Genomic DNA, 21,576 nt, shown 5'->3' with positions numbered 1-21,576 from the left:
CAACTGGGGGTATGATTCGCTCACTTTTGGTTCTGTACAACCATGATTTTAAGTATGGGTAGTTCATCTATAGATCTTGATGAGTGAGTTTGAGAGAATCAAAAAAATATGGCATAAGTAGCCATAACTTTTGACTGCGCTTACTTAGAAGCTTAATTTTTTTACACCGCCAAGGGGCTGTAGACCGTAGTATGATGTAAATTTCAATTTGATGACTCTATCCGCTCCTGAGAAAAATGGTTCTTAACCGACAGACATGTCAACGGAGAACAAAGTGGTACTTCAAGGGTTCCCTTTTTATCAAATGAGGTGCGGAACCATAAAAATATAGAAATATCCTCTTTAAAAAAATTTTATATTATAATTATTCCTTGTTGCAATTCCCTATGGAAAATACTGTTATTCGGCAGAAAATTTAGCAGTCTACTACGCAATTGATTTGATGATACTGCAATGCCAGTAAAATTGTAGAACGAATTCAATGGTTACACTTTTACGTCCACATATACCACGGGTTCAAATGTGCGACAAAGTTGTTAAACTCAAATATTAACGGCAAAACTGAAGATACTGAAATATAATTTTTCACAACTGACTGTAAGTTAGGAGTGTTGTATTCTCTTTAGCCGCTTTTATGTCGTCTCGTTGTCTCTGTAGAGCTGTACCATGGGAGGCAAGGAGAGGAGGTTGGTTGGTGCCCGATGTCCTCGTCCTATAACACAAACTGCACGCAATTAATAACTGGGTTCTTTATTCATAAACAAAGAGCTACTTAACTTAAGTTTCCATGTGCTATGGTATAAGCTCTCTTCTGTACAGTTCACGTAGCCTCAATCGTGTTGAAGTATAAGTCCGCTATCTTCACTACGAGGTTGCTATGTGCTGCCTGTCTTTGTGCTAGAGGCTAAGTCTGCGGCTCCGTCACTGTGACACGCTGGGACTCACATGGCGTGTAGACTCGAACTAACTGACGGAACTGGCCGTCCGTTTCGCGGCGGCTATCCTAAAACTGCCGGCTGAGAGTGCGTTGGCGGCCTGTTTCCAGCGAGTCTTTTCTTTGTCCTCTATCGATACTCTCGTAACCTCTATGACGCATGGTGTGCTGGCGCCAGCGTACGCCAGAAGAGGGAGTAGATTAATTTTCTATTTCATTAATGCTTGTTCGCTTACTGATACGTAGAGAAAAACTACTGTTCTTTTAAACCCTTACACTCTGTAACTGCATTCCAAAATCTTTGAAATATATTTGTAGGTCGCTTGCTATCGTTTATAATGAACCTGTTACGTAAATAAATTTTGGATTACCCGATGTAAGAAAGTCGTGATTGCCCCACAGCATTGTCTTATATGCGTTACACGAAAAGAAACAGGTAACGAGGAGGACCCTATGCTGTGGCAATAGCTTTCCATTCATATTTTGCGCATTTCTACTTATTTTTGCAAAATGATTAAATACATGTCCTAACAAGCGTCACTAATCTTATATTCGCAGACAAGGTCTCATGGAATTAGAAAACTTTTAAGGGGTGATCAAAAAGTTCCCTTTCGAAGGGCGTACAACCGAGAATCGGTATGCTAATCAGGCAAACATGCCGTTTGCAGTGAATCTATCATCCTAACGTCGCACCAGACTGAAGATACCAGTTTGGTAAAATGCCGTCTCCTACTGCGTGAGGAAGTCCGTAACTGCCTGCTGCACATCGCCATTCGACAGGATTCGTCGACGCTTCAAGGCCTTTTAAGGGGCCGAAAGCCTGAAAATAGCATGGGTAGAAAACAGGATTATAGGGCGGATGCTCTAGGTTCTTCCACTTGAATTGCCGTAACTTCGGCATTATGACGTTTGTGATATTGAGTCGAATCGTGACCAGCACGGAACTTGGTGCACCATTCCACAACGATGGTTTTGTGCATACATGCTGCCTCATACACGTTCTTCATTCTCCGATTTATGGATGTCTACCGGTGTTTAAAGTTCAGCGGCCAAGAAAAAAGTAACAGCACGTTGATCATGTTTGAACGCATTTCGTAATAACGCCGTCATAGCTCACTTTTCCGTATTTACTGCGTACACGTCGGAAAGACGCGAATGCCACACTAATCCCTTGTCAAACTTTCGGTGCTAGCGTACCCGCATCGGAGTCGCCTTGCGATGCATATACGCTGCAGCAACGCCCTCAAACGGAAACTTATTGATTTCAGCTTCATTCGTAAGAAACCGTTTATAGTTGAATATCTTGAAGAATATAAAATAATGACAAGCAGTCATTTACCGAAAACTTGTTCAACTATTTCTTCAACGATTCCAGAAACATTTTAGTGTGTCATCCTGTGGAAGTAAACATGTAGACAAAACTCTGCGACATATAACTTATCCACCTATTTGACACGGTAGTTTTCATCATAAAGAAATGCGGAAGGCTAATATTCCATGGAAGAAAAACAATAAACTTAAGCACAATCTGCCAAAGGCAAATCAGTCCGTGTCACTTAAGCAGAAGATCTAGTGTCACACTTGACGAAATAAATCAGATGTACAGAAACGTAACTTTTAGCAAACAGAAAAAGTACGCCACAGTTTCCAAAGAAACACCATCAGATTACCACATTAAATAATGATGTTATAAAATGATTCTGTTCACTGAGAAAGAGTAATTTGTACTCATTATCTATGTCACGAACATTCCTATGCATTGCGTATGGTATGTTTCTGTTCAACAAGTAGTGCGATTATTAGGAAAATCTCTTTCAAACAAAATTGCTAATTCCTTCAAGCTGAAATATTTGTCGGCTTTGAAGTTTAATATATTGTCACGTAGAAGGTGTAATTAGATCAATGACGAACACTAGCTTCATTTAACGAAGGTTTATTCAGCACTTGCACATACAAGAGCGCGGAGCTATCTGCCATCGGCCAGAACACATGCGGTATATATACTGTTACAGAACATTCCAGTACAATGATTCTTGACATAGTGGATAGTTCTAGAATGTACTCGAACCGATTATAGAAATAAAAATTTTACAGTTGAGGTGATTTTTCAATTCACAACTCTCCATGCAACAGTCTAGTACCATAACCACGACACCACGTTGACTGGACTACTCAGCTTCTTCTGCGACATTGTTCCCTCCTTGAGAGACCAGCGTCTCGGTGTTATGTCCTCCTAGTTCCGGAACGAGTCATCAGTCCTGCATACTCCGACTCCCGATGACTGATGTTCGTCCTGGCGGCGATCTTCTTAGAACTTCCTTTGCCGCTACGCTCTCCGTCATCTTTCCGCTTCTTTCCTCTCGCTGGAGCTTCGAATTTACCCTGGGTTGCAAGACCCTTATAGGGCTTCATTCTAAGAACGTGGACCGAATCTCTGATCTTTCGTCGTCTTGTGTCGGGGTCTAAATCTTCACCTTCATAAGTAACATCAGACAACAGTTTTACAACCTTATAAAGTGCAAAGTAGTGCCTGCGAAGCTTCTCAGAGAGGCCAACCTTCCGAACTGGAGTGAAGATCCAGACAAGGTCACCAGGCTAGTAGACAACAGGGCGGTGGCTGTCGTCATACCTTCGGCGATCGCTTTCTTGAGCCTGCAGCGTGCTGAGTCGAGTTAACTGCCGAGCTGCCTCAGCTCTGGTTAACACCTGGCTGATGTAGTCGTCGTCCACGTCATCGGGATGTAACGGAAACACAGTGTCCAACGTCGTAGTCGCCTCACGCCCATGCACCAGGAAGAATGGCGTAAATACTGTGGTGTCTAGTTTGGCGGTGTTGTACGTAAACGTCCCGACCCGTAGCAACTCATCCCAGTTCCTCTGCTCAACATTGACGAACACTGATATTATGTCGGCTAAGGTCTTATTAAGGCGTTCAGTAAGCCCGTTAGTTTGCGAGCGGATAGTAGGCAGTCGTCATGTGATGAGTAATGTTGCACCGAAGGTTTATTTCTGTCACAAGATTCAATTGAAAAACTTTCCCTCGATCCTTAATTAACTACCTTGGGGCACTGTGTTTTAATACAATGTCTTCCACGATGAATTAGGCTACCCCGAATGCTTCAGCTTTTTTCACGGATTTTTTAATGACATAGCGTGTCAGATAATCAAATGTTCAAATGTGTGTGAATTCCTAAGGGACAAAACTACTAATGTGATCGGTCCCAAGACTTACACACTACTTAAACTAACTTATGCTAAGAGCAACACACACTCCGTAGAAGGAGTCGAACCTCCGGCGGGAGTGGCAGATGAGATTATCAGTGCAAACAACAATCCATCTATTGCTACTAGAAGACGTTGCAAATCGTCTCAGGAGGTCAATACCAACACGCTGGAAGGGCGTTTCGGCTGGTGGAATTGGTATGAGTGGGCCAGGTGGTTTCTGAGGAGCTGCCTTTCTCCTCTGGCAATCTCGACAGTGCGACACATAGAGACGGACACTCCTAAATAAACCTGGTCAGAAAAATCTCTTGCAGATCCCACCGTATGTCTCAACATATCCCAAACGTTCTGCCTCAGGTGTGTCATGAAATTTCTGTAGAACATCTAAGCGCATGTGTTTAGGAATCACTGGTAGCCACCTCTTTCCAAACACATCAAAGTTTTTCTTGCAAAGTATTCCATTAACTGCCTTAAATTGTCCTTTCACATCCTCTGACCGATTTAAGGCAAACATAATTTGATATATCTTGGAGTTCTTCTTCTGCTCAGCAGAGAGATGCTGGAGTGTAGCGAGACAGTCACTACCTTCACCAAAGTCTTGATGGTATTGCACAGGATTTCTTGAGAGACAGTCGGCATCTTGGTGCATTCTTCTACTTTTGTACACTAATACATACTCTTGGAGACGAAGTGCCCACCTGGCGAGTGGTCCTGTTGGATCCTTAAGACCTGTCAACCAGCAAAGTGAATGATAGTCTGTAACAACTGTGAATGGGCTCCCATAGAGATACTGTCGAAATCTGTACGTGGCCCAGGTCACAGCAAGACATTCTCTTTCTGTAGTTGAGTAGTTTCTCTCGGCTTTTGTAAGTGTCCTAGAAGCATGGGCTGTAACCTTCTCTTTTCCATCCGAAATTGGTACCAGAACAGCACCGGTACCATACCCACTGGCATCTATGTGTAGTTCTGTAGGTGCTCTCTCATCATACAGACCAACTATAGGGACAGTCAAAAATGGTTGAAATGGCTCTGAGCACTATGGGACTTAACATCTGAGGTCATCAGCCCCCTAGAACTTAGAACTACTTAAACCTAACTAACCTAAGGACAATCACACACATCCATGCCCGGGGCAGGATTCGAACCTGCGACCGTAGCGGTCGCGCCGTTCCAGACTAAAGCGCCTAGAACCGCTCGGCCACACTGGCCGGCACAGGGACAGTCGTCGAAGCTTTCCGCAGCACGACGAAAGAATCTTGTTGAGCACCACCCCAGATAAATTTAGCATCGGCTTTTAACAGCTCTTGGAGTGGTCTGGCTTTGACACGAAAGTCTTTCATAAAACGACGGTAATAAGAACATAATCCGAGGAAGCTTCTCACATCTCTAATACTTTTAGGAACAGAAAATTCCGTTACAGGTCTCACCTTTTCTGGGTATGGCCGCACACCTTCGTTTGACACAAGGTGGCCAAGTATTTGGATTTCTTTTGCTCCAAAGAGACACTTTCTTGGATTAAGTTTCAGTCCGGCTTGATGGAGACACCTAAGAACGGTCCTCAGTCTCTTAAAGTGTTCATCAAATGTCTCTGTGAACCTTACAGTGTCATCTAAAATACAAAGACACATCGTCCACTTCAGGTGACTTAGAAGATTATCCCTCATCCGTTCAAAAGTTGCTGGTGCATTAAACAAACCAAACGGCATAACCTTAAACTCATACAGGCCCTCAGGATAGATGAATGCAGTTTTCTCACGATCAGCTTCATCTACTTCGATTTGCCAGTTTCCCGAGTACATGTCCTTTTTGAGAAAAACTTAGTCCCCTTCAAACAATCTAGTGTATCGTCAATTCATGGAAAGGGGAAAACGTCCATTTTAGTTATCTTATTAAGCTTCATGTAATCAACACAAAAGCGCCAACTGCCATCATTCTTCCTGACGAGAACCACCGGTGACGACCATGGGCTCTGCGAAGGCTGCATGATGTCATCCTTCATCATTTTCTCTGCCTTCTCGCGAATTATTCGATGTTCCGTTGCTGACATACGGTATGCCTAGGATCCAATATTTTACACAGCTCCAAGACGTCTTGAATGTAAGATGCCGTAGTTTCTCCTGGACGTTGTGCCCTGTAGTTTAATTTATCTTCAGCCTTGCTCCTCTTTCGTTGTGTGTCGCCGAAATACTTGCGCAGCTCCGCCTGGAATGCTTCCCGGCTTGTAAACTTCTCCTTGTTGTTCTCATACCATTGCTTGGTGGTGCGCTCTAAGTAGAAAAATACGTTAGCCAAACACACCGTCTCGTCCCATTTGTTAAATCTGACTATACGCTCATATATCTTCAGCCACTTGTTTGGATCCTGGCCATTGTCACCAGAGAACCCGGAGGGGTGTCTCATGTGGTGGCACACAGTTGCTGTCATTGTCACGTCCTCTTCTTCTTCTGTTTCTGATATTCTGCGATCTGTTGAATACGGGTCGAACTCGGGTTTCTCGTCACGTGGCGGTTCTGTCGTGGCCTGATTGGAGCCACTGTGTCGTCGATAATGTACACTATCACAAAAAAATGGCTCTGAGCACTATGGGACTCAACTGCTGAGGTCATTAGTCCCCTAGAACTTAGATCTAGTTAAACCTATCTAACCTAAGGACATCATAAACATCCATGCCCGAGGCAGGATTCGAACCTGCGACCGTAGCGGTCTTGCGGTTCCAGACTGCAGCGCCTTTAACCGCACGGCCACTTCGGCCGGCACACTATCACAAGATCCAATATCCAGCGTACCCACCAGAATTGTGTCACGTATAGGAAGGTGTAATTAGATGAATGACGAACACTAACTTCACTTAACGAAGGTTTATTCAGCACTTGCAGATACAAGAGCGCGGAGCAGACTGCCTCCGGTCAGAACACATACGGTATATATACAGTTACAGAACTTTCCATTACAATGATTCTTCACAATTGTGGATACTTCTAGAATATACTCGAACCGAATATAGAAATTAAAATTTTGCAATTCAGGGGAGTTTTGAACTAACGACCATCCACACAACTGTCTACACCACCATGGCTGTGCTACTGAGCTTCTTCTGCGAGGATATCAGCAGCACTGTTTATAGACTATAAAGGGTGGCTTTCTTCGTTTGCAATAGATATTGCCGCTACAAAGTAAAAATTGATAAGTTTATCGAATTGGCTTCAGATCTTCTAAATTGCACTTTTTCGTTAATAAGTAAAATGTACCGTGCAGGGTCTACGAAGAATTAGAAAGTCACGGCTATAGCAAATATGACACATGATTTTGGATCCGTCTTGTTGCATTCTCACCCGTAAGTAGTCGGCATTGCCTTCTAGTAACATCACAGCAGTCAGTATCTGTAACGCAACTATTGTTAAATAGTGCCAGCATTCCTCTGAGTCTCTGTTTCACCTCTATACACGGCTACTGAAATAACACTTCCTTATAGCAGAAATACACATTGAACTAACTAGACCGTGTATGCAGGCTATAGTACATAGTAAAAAAAATGATCTCTTACGATTCCTCTTATGAGTATCTTCCCACAATGTAGGGTAACACTACGACAACTATGGTCTCAATAATCTTGAAAAAAAGCAACATGAAAAATCAAGCAAAATATGTGTCAGTGTAGCGCATGTGTGCGGAAGAGACAAGGCAGCTGATTTAAAGCACTGTCATAGCTAGAGAATCTCCAAAATCTTTCTACAGACTATAGATCTAACTTCGCACAAGAGTGTTCATTCCGAAGTATTATGACGTGATAGTTCTCCCGTTTTCTTTTCTGGCACACCGAAGACAAATCAAATGTTCGATGAAACAGAAAAATGGGCTGATCAGAGATTTCCACCCTTAACAAACTGAAGTCTTTCTCTGTGATGATGCTTCAGTAGCAGAAAAGTAGTTGATACTTTTTGCTCAAGAAACTCAGGAAGACTGTTGTTTGTTGTCCTTTCGTTCCAGCTGTCTTTCTAATACCCCAAAATGAGTTGCAATGGAAAATTAAATCACTGCAATAAGTTCCTCATTCTTTACGTAAAAACATTCTTTTTCAGATATTAACATCTCATGTCGGTATCAGTTCTTCTCAAGTTCGATTATTCTCACTGACGACTACTCACAGAACACTCCACACTGAGACAACTGTAACAGATTGTTGGGAAGATCATCGATGACAAAGAACCGATGGAAACAAATACATTCCACCTCTTAGAGAAAGACCACATTGGAACCGGTGCTAGTGGTCATGACTTAGTTGTAACAAGAATGATTACCGAAATAAAAAGAGTGACTAAAAAGTGTAGGAAGACTGACATGTTCCGTAAAGTAGTTGAAGTAGATAAAAAGGCAATAATGTAACATCACGTGGAAGAACTCCATGTCTTCAATTCTTGGCATGTGGTTTAGATGATCTGCGACTCATTCAGAAACATTTCTGACGGACAAGCACGGGACAGAAATAGTCCGTGAGGGGAGAGACATTCCTTGAACACAATCTCTGTAAAGAAACTTCTAAATAAACGGAAACTACTGCACAACAATAGTAAAGCAAAGGGTGGGACTGTTCGTGCAGGTATTTGAAATGACAAGGAATTGCTTGACAACGGGGCAATGCGTGAGGCCTTCAACGATTGCCGCAAATGATCAATATCGAAAGACCTCCCTCAAAACCCGAAGATATACAGGTCATCCGTAAAATTGGCGAGCGTCAGCGAAGTTAGTGACCAACTACTAACAGAAGAATCAGATACTGAAATTGAGATAATCAAAGGAAAAGCAAAGGTACTGAACTCATTTCTCAAATATTCGTTTACAAAAGAAGATACAGAAGTACTGCCACAGTTTAATTTTCGCCGTGATTCGCTACCGGCGAAGGACGAATTCGTATCTGTTGCAGCGCTCCACAGCGCTGTTGCTGGATGATCAACGTTTTACGGTTGTGGTAATCATTGATACGCTGGTTGGTGCATTACCGCTGGATCCAGATAATGCTGAATAGTGCGTATCAGAAGATTCACAATCAATCCGATGCCCTACATGATCCCACGCCAGAATGAGTTCCCTTCCTGTCTTCTAATTATGCAGTAATGTGATGCATCGTAATGAGAGATCACACAATCACCAGGGAATACAATGGTCACACTCTTCCGATGACACTGTATTAGTTGAGCAATCGTTGCACAAGGTACATTGTTCCATCTTTCCTGTTGGATAGATCCATCTGTCTGACAAAGCGGAAATTGTGACTCTTCGTATAAAACCGTCTATTGCAAGACGATAGTAGTTTAATTTCATTACTTAAAGGTGTTATTCATTATCGTTAAGACATTTATGTACAATCCACCAATCCACTTTGCAGTTCCATAGATAGTAGAATCATGTTGTCTGTTGTGTTACGCAAGAATATTTTGCATACTGGTTTATGGAGCATGAGTTGTTCCATTGTAGCATCTTGGTTGGCCTTCACTCTCAGTTGTAGTCCATTTCCACCACGGAAATCAATGTCAGGTAAAACTATATAATGTCAACAGTGCTTAGTCTTCTTGGGATTTACAACTTCATCTCACATGAACAATCCTGATAGTAATATGTTTAAAAAAATACTTGTTCTCTCTCTCCCCCATCGTTTTCAATAAGCAAATGACCATCGATTCTCACATTTTGTTAAATCTCTACCATTGTTCACCTATTTTGAATCAATGTACTGAAAAAGCAATAAAGGACACCAGTGACAAATGCGGAGAACAAATAAAAGCACTAAAGTGCGCTGATGAGATCGTAATTCTGCACAGACAGCAGAGGACTTGGAAGAACAGCCGAATGGAAAGTCTTGGTGAGAGGTTATAAGTGAGCATCAATAGTATTCAAACAAGTGCAGTGGAATGTAGTAAGATTAAATCAGTTGATGCTGAAGGAATTCAATTAGGAGATGAAACACTAAAAGTAGGAGGTGAGTTGTGCTATGTGTGCAGTAAAATAACTGATGATGACCAAACCAGAGGGGATATAACATGCAGACTCGCTATAGAAAGGAAAGAATATCTGAAAAACGGTAATTCGTTAACACCGAATGTAAACTTAAGCGTTATGAAGTCTTTTCTCAAGATATTTGTCTGGAGTGTAGCCTTGAACCGACATGAAACGTGTAAGATAAGCAGTTCATACAAGGCAAGAACAGAAGCTTTTGAAATGTGGTGAAATACATGGTTACAGAAGACTAGATGGGTGGGTCCTTTAATCAAAGTGGAGGTACTGAATAATGCAACAAGGAAATTTACTGCAACAAAGGGATCAGTTGATAGGACACATAATGAAACATCAATGAATTGTCAGTTTCGTGCTGAAGGGGAGCGTGGAGGAAAAACTGTAGAAGGAAAAAAAAGGGATGAATACAGTAAGCACATTCAAATGAATGTATGTTGGGAGAGTTATTCGCAAATGAAGAGGCTTGTACAGGGGTGGAGAGTTGTATCAGACCAGTCTTAGAATTGAACAGTGACCATCATAGATTTGTCAAACGAATTTTTAGGTATTGCAGCATTACAAGCTAGCCGTAGGAAAAACACGTAGCCAAACTGAGCTGTTTCTTGAGCGTCCTATACCTGGCTTTAAAGACACGGAACAGTCAGCCACCGTAATGACTAAACTAATTCTCCAAAGAGTTATTTCCGTTTTACTAACTGGGTGAGTCGGGGCGGTGGGGGTGGAGGGGGGTGGGGGGGGGGGGTGGGGGAAGGTGAAGCGTAGCTATGAATAATATTCACATTCATTGACTGCTGCCTGAAAATTCTTCAGTTGCTATAGTAACTAATTTTGTACTCCTCTCTTAAATGTACTGCAAACTAGGAAGCTCATTCGCCAGACGCAATTGAACAGCAGCTGTTGCAGAGTCATTATATCCCATAACACTGGTCTGCGTCATTTTTGAGATCAAGGCTTATTAAGCTGATTCTTATTATTTTGTGCGCGCTGAATTCAGCAATGTAGCTCACTTTGTTGAATCAAATCTGGTTCTACTGCTCCTTCACTTTTTAAAATATGAAATTTAAGAAACTATTTTAGTATCATATGTATGAGGTGTATATCAGAACAGTCTTGCATTTGAAAGACGTCTAAATTATGTCTATAAGATCATATTTTGGTTGCCATGAAACTGGAGAAGCTTGATATATACTGACGAGATAAAACTTTATGACCACCTGCTTAATAGCTTTTTTATCCGTCTTTGGAACGAAATATATCACTGATTCTGCGTATCAGGGATCCGACAGTTTGTTCATAGGTTTGTGGATGTATGTGGAATCACATTTCTACGCACAGTTTATGTAATTCTTGTAAATAACGGGCCGGTGATTTGCGTACGCGGTGATGGCGCCTGGTAAAGACCAAGATGGGTTCCATGGAATCTACATTACGATGATAAACACTAACAGCGCCACAACGTGTTACGCCGGGCGTCGCCGTCTCTGTCGGTCATCGCCCATGAGGCACAGGAACACCGCTACCTGCCGCATCTCGTCCCACCAATTGAGCGAGTCTCCACAGCGACCGCCCAGCGTTGGACAGCAAATGTAGGATCTTTTCCCGGCTGCTAAACACTCGACAGCGACCTACCATAAAGGAGAAGACGTTGGTCGCCCCGTTGTGCTACTCGTCACCTCGTGTGTCCATAGAGAGGCCTCTGTCGACTAAACATGCTGCTCAAACTGCCGCTAGCCTTCCGAGCCCCTGCTAGCTAAGGAACGACTGACACCCGAGATGCAGATAGCGTCTGCCTCCCACACCCGAGATACAGGGACCATCATATCCCACCTACACCCTCAACTGCGAATACAAACAAGCATCTGCTGTATAAAGGAATGACAACAATGGAAATTTGTGCTGTACTGGGTCTCGAACCCCGATTTTCAGCGTTACGCGAGCTGTCCCCTTAACCACTAGGGCTATCTGAGCACGGATCATGGCCAGACCAATCTTCCTTATATTATCTTTCCTGCGTCACAACCTGTGGCCGTGCACACGTTACGTAACCGGCGGCAAGATGTTCCTACAGGAACAGAAAAAGGGCTAATATGCTCCTCTTTATTAAAAAGACTCTGAATGAAACGCGGGGTACCTGCTGCCCCCATCTTCACAAAAATTTTGGCATGCGAAGGTAATCATACTCTTTCTAACATGCAGCTCACCTGTCACTCCCACAAACTACCTTAACTGTAACTAACTCACACTCACTAGTCCACCGCTGAAAATCTCTCATACCCATCCACTCCCAATTGGCCATTCTCACTCACTCATTCGGCCCAACTCATTGCCATTATCTCTTTGTGGCTCTCCAACTGGTAAAAGCTGTAAGTACGTGCGTACTACCAACAGGGCAGTTTAATATTCCTCATTACATTCCATTTTCCAAAAGCTGCCTTAGTGTGATTAAAGAAACAGAAATTTTAGTTCCAGATATTAAAAAGCCGACATTCAGAAACATTCATAACGTGGTACTATATGACAATTCCTACGGTGTTAATTATTCTATGCGGTGCTTGGTGAGCTATTAAAAATTTAAAAAGCCATGAAGTTGTTTAAGAAATCGGACAACTGGGAGTATGATTCGCTCACTTTTGGTTCTGTACAACCATGATTTTAAGTATGGGTAGTTCATCTATAGATCTTGATGAGTGAGTTTGAGAGAATCAAAAAAATATGGCATAAGTAGCCGTAACTTTTGACTGCGCTTACTTAGAAGCTTAATTTTTTTTACACCGCCAAGGGGCTGTAGACGGTAGTATGATGTAAATTCCAATTTGATGACTCTATCCGCTCCAGAGAAAAATGGTTCTTAACCGACGGACATGTCAACGGAGAACAAAGTGGTACTTCAAGGGTTCCCTTTTTATCAAATGAGGTGCGGAACCATAAAAATATAGAAATATCCTCTTTCAAAAAATTTTATATTATAATTATTCCTTGTTGCAATTCCCTATGGAAAATACTGTTATTCGGCAGAAAATTTAGCAGTCTACTACGCAATTGATTTGATGATACTGCAATGCCAGTAAAATTGTAGGACGAATTCAATGGTTACACTTTTACGTCTACATATACCACGGGTTCAAATGTGCGACAAAGTTGTTAAACTCAAATATTAACGGCAAAACTGAAGATACTGAAATATAATTTTTCACAACTGACTGTAAGTAAGGAGTGTTGTATTCTCTTTAGCCGCTTTTATGTCATCTCGTTGTCTCTGTAGAGCTGTACCATGGGAGGCAAGGAGAGGAGGTTGGTTGGTGGCCGATGTCCACGTCCTATAACACAAACTGCGCGCTATTAATAGCTGGGTTCTTTATTCATAAACAAAGAGCTACTTAACTTAAGTTTCCATGTGCTATGGTATAAGCTCTCTTCTGTACAGTTCACGTAGCCTCAATCTTGTTGAAGTATAAGTCCGCTATCTTCACTATGAGGTTGCTATGTGCTGCCTGTCTTTGTGCTAGAGGCTAAGTCTGCGGCTCCGTCACTGTGACACACTGGGACTCACACGGCGTGTAGACTCGAAGTAACTGACAAAACTGGCCGTCCGTTTCGCGGCGGCGATCCTAAAACTGCCGGCTGAGAGTGCGTTGGCGGCCTGTTTCCAGCGAGTCTTTTCTCGTTCTGTGAAGAGTCGTGGAAGTCCTACCATTTAGTGCCTAATGCTAGTTTCGCTCTCCTTCTACCTATTTCCGTAGATACTCACGACTCCCTAATCCAGGAAGAAGGAATTTGTTGTACATCTCGATGACAACGGTTTTTACGGTTACAATATAGACGGAAGAAGATCTATAGTTCACCAGAACAGTGATAAAAGAAAACTGCCATTTTTAATCATACTATCCTTAGTATAATACGTGCATGAGATCAGATTTCGACTTGAGTAGTTTATCTCCCAACACATCTAAGATGGACACGGCGAGAACTCGGCCCTGTGTGATCTGCATATCACACCCGAGCAAGAAAAGTAACAATTCGAAAAACGGCATGTTTACTTTATGTCATTGAAAGTAAATGTGAAATGGCCCAACGTATACGAAAAATATGATGTAGTTTACTGCCAACAAAACTTACTTGGAACTTAAAGGAAGTTTATGCAAGGCGGGGCAAATGAAAGTGGCTTGGACGAGAGGATACGATTGGACGTGAATGTATGGATGTAACCACCCCTGTCAGTTAGTTGTAACTGCCTATATAGCCAACGGAACCTTGGAGAAAATTTACACAATCTACATAGCTGACTGATTTGCTGGCAGAGGTCACTCTGGTCATCGCCCTAGCTAGCCAACGAGGCCACCTGATGTGCCAGTGTGAGATTACTTTGTGTGGAGAGCCCTCAAGTCTAAGATCTATTGCAACAAGCCGCATAGTCTTCAAGAACTGCAGCAGAACCTTGCGAATGACACTGCAGTAACTACAGCGGTCCAGCTTCTTCCCGTCTTCAGCAAGTTGCTGACCAGGGCTAAAAAGTGCCAATAGATGAATGGCGGTGACTTTCAACATTTGCTATAGTCATGTCAGTGCTGTATTTCCTTTCCTCTGCTGTATTTCATTGTATCCTGGAACTCTGTTCTCTGGGGCACTTTCATTTGTCCCATCCTGTACTATTTCAGTACAAGTATTCGAGAATTAATTCTTTCGTTGAGTTTTATTACATGCTGCATGTTAGAGCCGTGTCATTGTTCTTACCTATGTCCGACACGTTCTTTAGCAACTTAAACGGCAGTAGAAAAGGCACTTAGTTTTCAACCGACCCTAGTGCCTACTTATGGAGACTGTACCAGTAAAGAAGACCCCTAATATCCTCATACCTCCTTAATGTTTGTGGCCGCGGTGGGCTAGCGGCTCAAGCCGCTCAGTCCGGAACCGCGCGACTGCTACGGTCGCAGGTTCGATTCCTGCCTCGGGCATGGATGTGTGTGATGTCCTTAGGTTTGTTAGGTTTAAGTAGTTCTAAGTTCTACGGGACTGATGACCATAAATGTTAAGTCCCATAGTGCTCAGAGCCATTTGAACCATTTGAATGTTTATGGCGAAGGGTAAGTTAAATCCCATCTTGCTCCATAAGCACAGAAAGAATGGTTGCCGGTAAACGCAGTTGGAGAGCCACAAAGAGATAATGGCAATGAGTTGGGCCGAATGAGTGAGTGAGAATGGCCAATTGGGAGTGGATGGGTATGAGAGATTTTCAGCGGTGGACTAGTGAGTGTGAGTTAGTTACAGTTAAGGTAGTTTGTGGGAGTGACAGGTGAGCTGCATGTTAGAAAGAGTATGATTACCTTCGCATGCCAAAATTTTTGTGAAGATGGGGGCAGCAGGTACCCCGCGTTTCATTCAGAGTCTTTTTAATAAAGAGGAGCATATTAGCCCTTTTTCTGTTCCTGTAGGAACATCTTGCCGCCGGTTACGTAACGTGTGCACGGCCACAGGTTGTGACGCAGGAAAGATAATATAAGGAAGATTGGTCTGGCCATGATCCGTGCTCAGATAGCCCTAGTGGTTAAGGGGACAGCTCGCGTAACGCTGAAAATCGGGGTTCGAGACCCAGTACAGCACAAATTTCCATTGTTGTCATTCCTTTATACAGCAGATGCTTGTTTGTATTCGCAGTTGAGGGTGTAGGTGGGATATGATGGTCCCTGTATCTCGGGTGTGGGAGGCAGACGCTATCTGCATCTCGGGTGTCAGTCGTTCCTTAGCTAGCAGGGGCTCGGAAGGCTAGCGGCAGTTTGAGCAGCATGTTTAGTCGACAGAGGCCTCTCTATGGACACACGAGGTGACGAGTAGCACAACTGGGCGACCAACGTCTTCTCCTTTATGGTAGGTCGCTGTCGAGTGTTTAGCAGCCGGGAAAAGATCCTACGTTTGCTGTCCAACGCTGGGCGGTGGCTGTGGAGACTCGCTCAATTGGTGGGACGAGATGCGGCAGGTAGCGGTGTTCCTGTGCCTCATGGGCGATGACCGACAGAGACGGCGACGCCCGGCGTAACACGTTGTGGCGCTGTTAGTGTTTCTCATCGTAATTAAAACGTTATTCTTCCCGTAGCGTATCGTCGTGTTGCTCGTTTTTCAGTGACGAGAGGGTCTCTCCTGCAATGGATTAAGTATCTGTGGCTCGCTATTATGTCCATACACTCTAATCATCGAGGGAGAACGTAGGAAGTGCGTGGTTTGTGCAATGCAAAAGTTGTTAAAGTCGGTTCTGTTAGCGTATCACACTGTGCTTGTTATTTAAACTGATGAACCAGAACATTTTCACCACCGACCTACTATCGAATAAACCCCCGTAGGCGATAGCAGCGTAACGTGGTGAAGAATGACTGCTAGTCAGACACACACACACGGTGCATGTAGTATCAGTGAGCGTGCTGTCCGTGTGTAGAATGGGGAAGGGGCGCTATCTATCTGAGTTTGACCGAGGGCAGATTGTAATGTCTTAGACGCTCGGCACGAGCATTTCGGAAATAGCACGACCTGTCGGGTGTTCGAGAAGTTCTGTGTCTGCAACAGGTTGCGAAACATAACTAAAACCACTTCCAGACGACGTGGAATTGGGCTGCCACCGGTCATTACAGATGACGCACGTCGTAGACTGTTAAGACAGGACAGGCGGCGAACTAACATCAGACTTTAATGCTGGGCAGAGAACAAGTGTGTCTGAACAGTACACTGAACACTCATAACGATGGGCCTCGGCAGCCGACGACACAGGCCACTGCCAATGTTAACACCACGACACCGTCAACTACGGCTGAAATGAGCACGTGATCATCGGCAGTGGATGCTGGACCAGTGGCAGAGCGTTGCATTATCTGATGAATTCTGATACCTTCTTCATCATGCCAATGGGAAGGCGCGAATCCGTCGTCTTCCAGGGGAACAGCTCCTTTTCACCTGTACTATAGGAGGGAGACAAACTGGTGGCGGCTCCATTATGTTATGGAAATCATTCACGTGTTCATCTGTAGGTCCAGTGGAGCTCGTGAAAGGCATCATGACGTCCAGGGAGTATCATACATTGGTTGTAGACCACGTACATCCCTTCATGACGATATGTTTCCCGACTAAAGTGGCTTTTTTAACATGGTAATGCATTATGTCATCAGTCCAGGAGCGTGACTGAGTGGTTCGAGGAACACGGTGGGGATTTCCAGTTGATGTGCTAGCTCCCCAACTGCCTGATCTGAGCCTGACGGACCACATCTGGGATGTTGCTCAATGTGGCGTTAGAAAACATCGACCACTTCCCGGGCTTTAGCAGAAGTGACTTGAGCAAACAGATATGGTGCCAACTCCCTCCAGTGACCTACCAAGGCCTCAGTTTTCCATGCCACGACGCGTCGCCACAGTTATACCTGCCACAGGTGGACATAGCAACTGTTAGGTGCCGGCCGGTGTGGCCGAGAAGTTCTAGGCGCTTCAGTCTGTTAACGCGCGACGGCTACGGTCGCAGGTTCGAATTCTACCTTGGCCATGGATGTGTGTGATGTCCTTAGGTTAGTTAGGTTTAACTAGTTCTAAGTTCTAGAGGACTGATGACCCAGATGTTAATACCCATAGTGCTCAGAGCCCTTTTTTTTAATTTTTTTTTCTGTAAGGTAGATGATCGTGAACTTCTGGCTCATCAGTGTATTTCAGTTTCATTAAATGATTTAGATTTTCTTTATTGTGTGGGAGGACTTTGTTAGTGGCGGCTGTATGTTCATAATGTTTCATTATCTGGAAGATATACTGGATTTTAGAGGTTGTAGATGAGAAAGTGGTTGAAATGGTTCAAATGGCTCTGAGCACTATGGGACTCAACTGCTGAGTTCATTAGTCCCCTAGAACTTAGAACTAGTTAAACCTAACTAACCTAAGGACATCACAAACATCCATGCCCGAGGCAGGATTCGAACCTGCGACCGTAGCGGTCTTGCGGTTCCAGACTGCAGCGCCTTTAACCGCACGGCCACTTCGGCCGGCAGAAAGTCGCCAAACAAATATTACTCTTTTATCAGTGTACAGACAGCCACCTGCCTTCAGATGTTAATCCCCAGACTGCTGAACCACACTAAATCGTGCTGAAGTGTCTTACCTCAATAATTGTGCTAACATATAGCGTCCTTTTCTAAGTAGGATAGCTCTGCTGCTGATATTTTATCTCACTACGGCGTTTGGATCTCGGGTGGCTACGATCTAGTAATAAAAAGTGGAGGAGGGGCACGTGTGATAAAAATTATTGTTCGTAGTACACCTGGTATTAAATTACTATTGCTCTTCATACGAAATTCCTCCCAAAATAGACACGCTCATTTCAACACAGTGAACAGAGCTCAAACGGCAATTGGATTTATCTTAAAATGGCCGAGGAGTGTGGAACTTGTTTCCTACTTTAAAAAAAAATTAGAAAGTGTTCTTCTTAATGAACCAGAATTTTGTTATACGTCGATTATTATTTAGATAGAGAAAGACCCTCATCCTTTCATTGTGGATATCAACCTGGAATATACAACGAAACTCACATAACTGGGCTAATAAACAGAGGGGACGAGGGGTACTGGATCCCTGTTGGCCCAGGGTGGTATAGTGACCTCGGCATACGAGGATAAAGGGGCCCTTTGTTCTCATACCGTCCTGTAGATCGCTGACATTACCTCGTGCCCTTGGGTGGTGAGGGGCTGAGGCTTATCTTATCCCAAGATAAGGAAAACAGTAGGCCTATTGATGTTGAACTGGTAATGATACACTATTGACCTCGAGACCAGGAAGTATGTTCTAAGCAAAAATTACTACAATACTTGTGTTTCACGTTGCGAATTATTAGTTTTAACTGTCATTGGGGCCATGAGCAAGGGGTGCCCACCACAGTTGTTTTGGAGCTCAAAGGTAAAAATGTTGTGCTACACCCTCCTGGTACGAATCATGGTGGAGACGAGAGTTACGTCTCTTCTGTGAGAGCGCTACAAGCAGCCCCAACAGCAATCTGCCAGGAAATCTTAAGAAAAGTGGTGCAGCATAAGTTTCCTAGCTGCCTTGATTCAGTACCACGTAGGTCTAACGGCGAAAACCCCGCAGAATTATACACATTGCAATATTTGCATTTTCCTGCTTATGTCGAAATTATTTTAAGCTATTCGTGAATACACAGTTTTATGGAATAAGCTGCAGCAATGAATAATTTATTAAGTCGGTTTCGTTATATGTAATCTTCTAGAGATTTTTTCCGTACTTCCATGATAGTACTGTAATTCTGCTTCAGAATAACTGTAGAATGCACATAGGCACAGACCGTTTCGAGGCCAGAAGTGCATTATGTCCAATTTATTTGTGACGATGTGGACACGCGTGTGTTACGGACATGACGTCTGACTTGAGGATCATCTGGGCTGATGCCAGCTGGCATCAGGATGCTGGTGTTTGGTGCCCACCATCTACTGCATCAAGAGGAAGTTGTGACCAAGTATTTTTCATTATCAGTACAAGCAGCTACGAAATTAGTTTTTGGAAGATTTTGTAGGTACTGGCGTTTTAGAACGCAAAGAAAATTATCTTTGTGGTTCCGTCAGACTGATTAACGCCAGGCTTAGCGTTCTTCGGAATCCCATTTTGATATAAAGTATTAGGTTGACGACTGGGGTGAAATCGTGTTAGATCAAAGACAGCTGTCGGCGCAAATGAAAACTCTCAATGTTACTTACGCAGGGTATTTAGTTCTTGTGTCATTATTGAAAAGTAAGAAATTAAAGAAATCATTATCCGTTTGTTAACAGAAGGCTTCGAGAAATTCGTTTACTGGTACACACCTCTCTGTTTCTTTTCTAATATCCAGATTTTTTCAGTGTTACTGAACTGATCGGTGAATGACAAAATTGAATTATTAGCATTAAAATTACATACCGGTTTTTGTGTCGGAAAAACATAACGAACAGTATAAAGACATGAAAAAAAAGAAAAAAAACGTGAAAAAGGCAGGACATAAACCATCAAAGTTTGTGTATCTTGACCATTGCCATGTCAGTTGCTCAGAGGTAACACGCTATTTTATCTTTCTAATAAAATTTGATGCTTTTAATTTCAGACAATGGTATGTGTTAGTGCTAGGATAAAGTATGCTATCGTATGATTATCATAATTAATTTTAATAAAACACCAAATTTGGGTTATCTAGATGCGTTTATTTTGGTTCACAGTCGTTTATCATCATTCATAGTTAGACACTAATGTTTGGAATTTATAGAAAGTATCGGGCCTAAGTTTGCCACTCTCATTCCAGGAAAAAGGAAACTGTTTGTCTATTACCTGTGCTGTTTATTAGTGTTATTAATACTACTAATAATCGCTTTGAACTGCAACAACTTCGACGCCATTAGATCTATTGTTTCCTCATCGATCCACGTCTCCCGGTAGGTTATGTTATTTATAATATATTTATAATGGAAACTGTCATCAGTCACCTCATAGTCAGCTCATACTTGCCCTATATTTGTATTTAAATTGTAGTTGCTATGTCTGTCGTAAGTGTTTAAGACTAACGGAGACGTCAGTTTGAATACAATCTTCACTTTCGAGCAGGCCACCAGCAACCCGCTAAGTCAGACAGTTGTCACCTTCCTACCGCCTGTCAAAGCCGGTTGGCGCAAACTGTCACGTGGCCCGTCCGAAGTTGTTTGGGCCCTGTGGTCTCTGCTGACTCGTAAGAGAAGATGTACAGCAGATCCCTTCTTTTCAGTACCTTCACCGAATAAGGGCTGTTAGTTTTGGTTCATCTCTATCGCAGCTTTTATTTTAGTTAAAAGTTGTCAAAGACAACATGAAAAATTATTTGGATATTTATACAACCGTGAGGCATAGACATAACGTGGTTCGAATGTAAATATAAAACTCTGTTAAGAATTCAATGTATGCACTGATTAATTCCGATAAATCAGAATTACCTGACTAATATAACAGAAATGCGTCATAGTAAGTCTTATGCTGTCTGCATACACTGACCCTACGCTGACAAAAATGACGAAAGGTATGTTTTAGTCGTAACAGCTTAAAGCGCTGTGCAAAGTTTAATTTCAAATAAATTTGTAAATGCATTAAGGAGCTCTATTTCAGTACATTAGGAAGGCTGTTGTTACTATTTTCTGTGATGCTTGTGAGTGGCTGTTCCCTTCCGTGTTTTACGGTTCAAGGAAATTAAGTTTTTTGTTAAAACACTTTTGCTTGCAGTTAATTTTTTTTAAATTCCTTAGTTCGGTTCAGTTGCAAACTTACCTTTCTATTTCCTGTACAGTATACTATCGATACGTAGGAATTTATATTATTTTGCTGACGTTGTGACTGTAATGCTGTGATACATGCGATGAAGCTCTGACGTTCAAGATAACGAAAAGGAAGTG

This window comes from Schistocerca americana, chromosome X, assembly GCF_021461395.2.
Source record: "Schistocerca americana isolate TAMUIC-IGC-003095 chromosome X, iqSchAmer2.1, whole genome shotgun sequence".
NCBI lineage: Eukaryota > Metazoa > Arthropoda > Insecta > Orthoptera > Acrididae > Schistocerca > Schistocerca americana.
The sequence above is the reverse complement of the archived record's forward strand: the minus strand, read 5'-3'. Positions refer to the sequence as shown.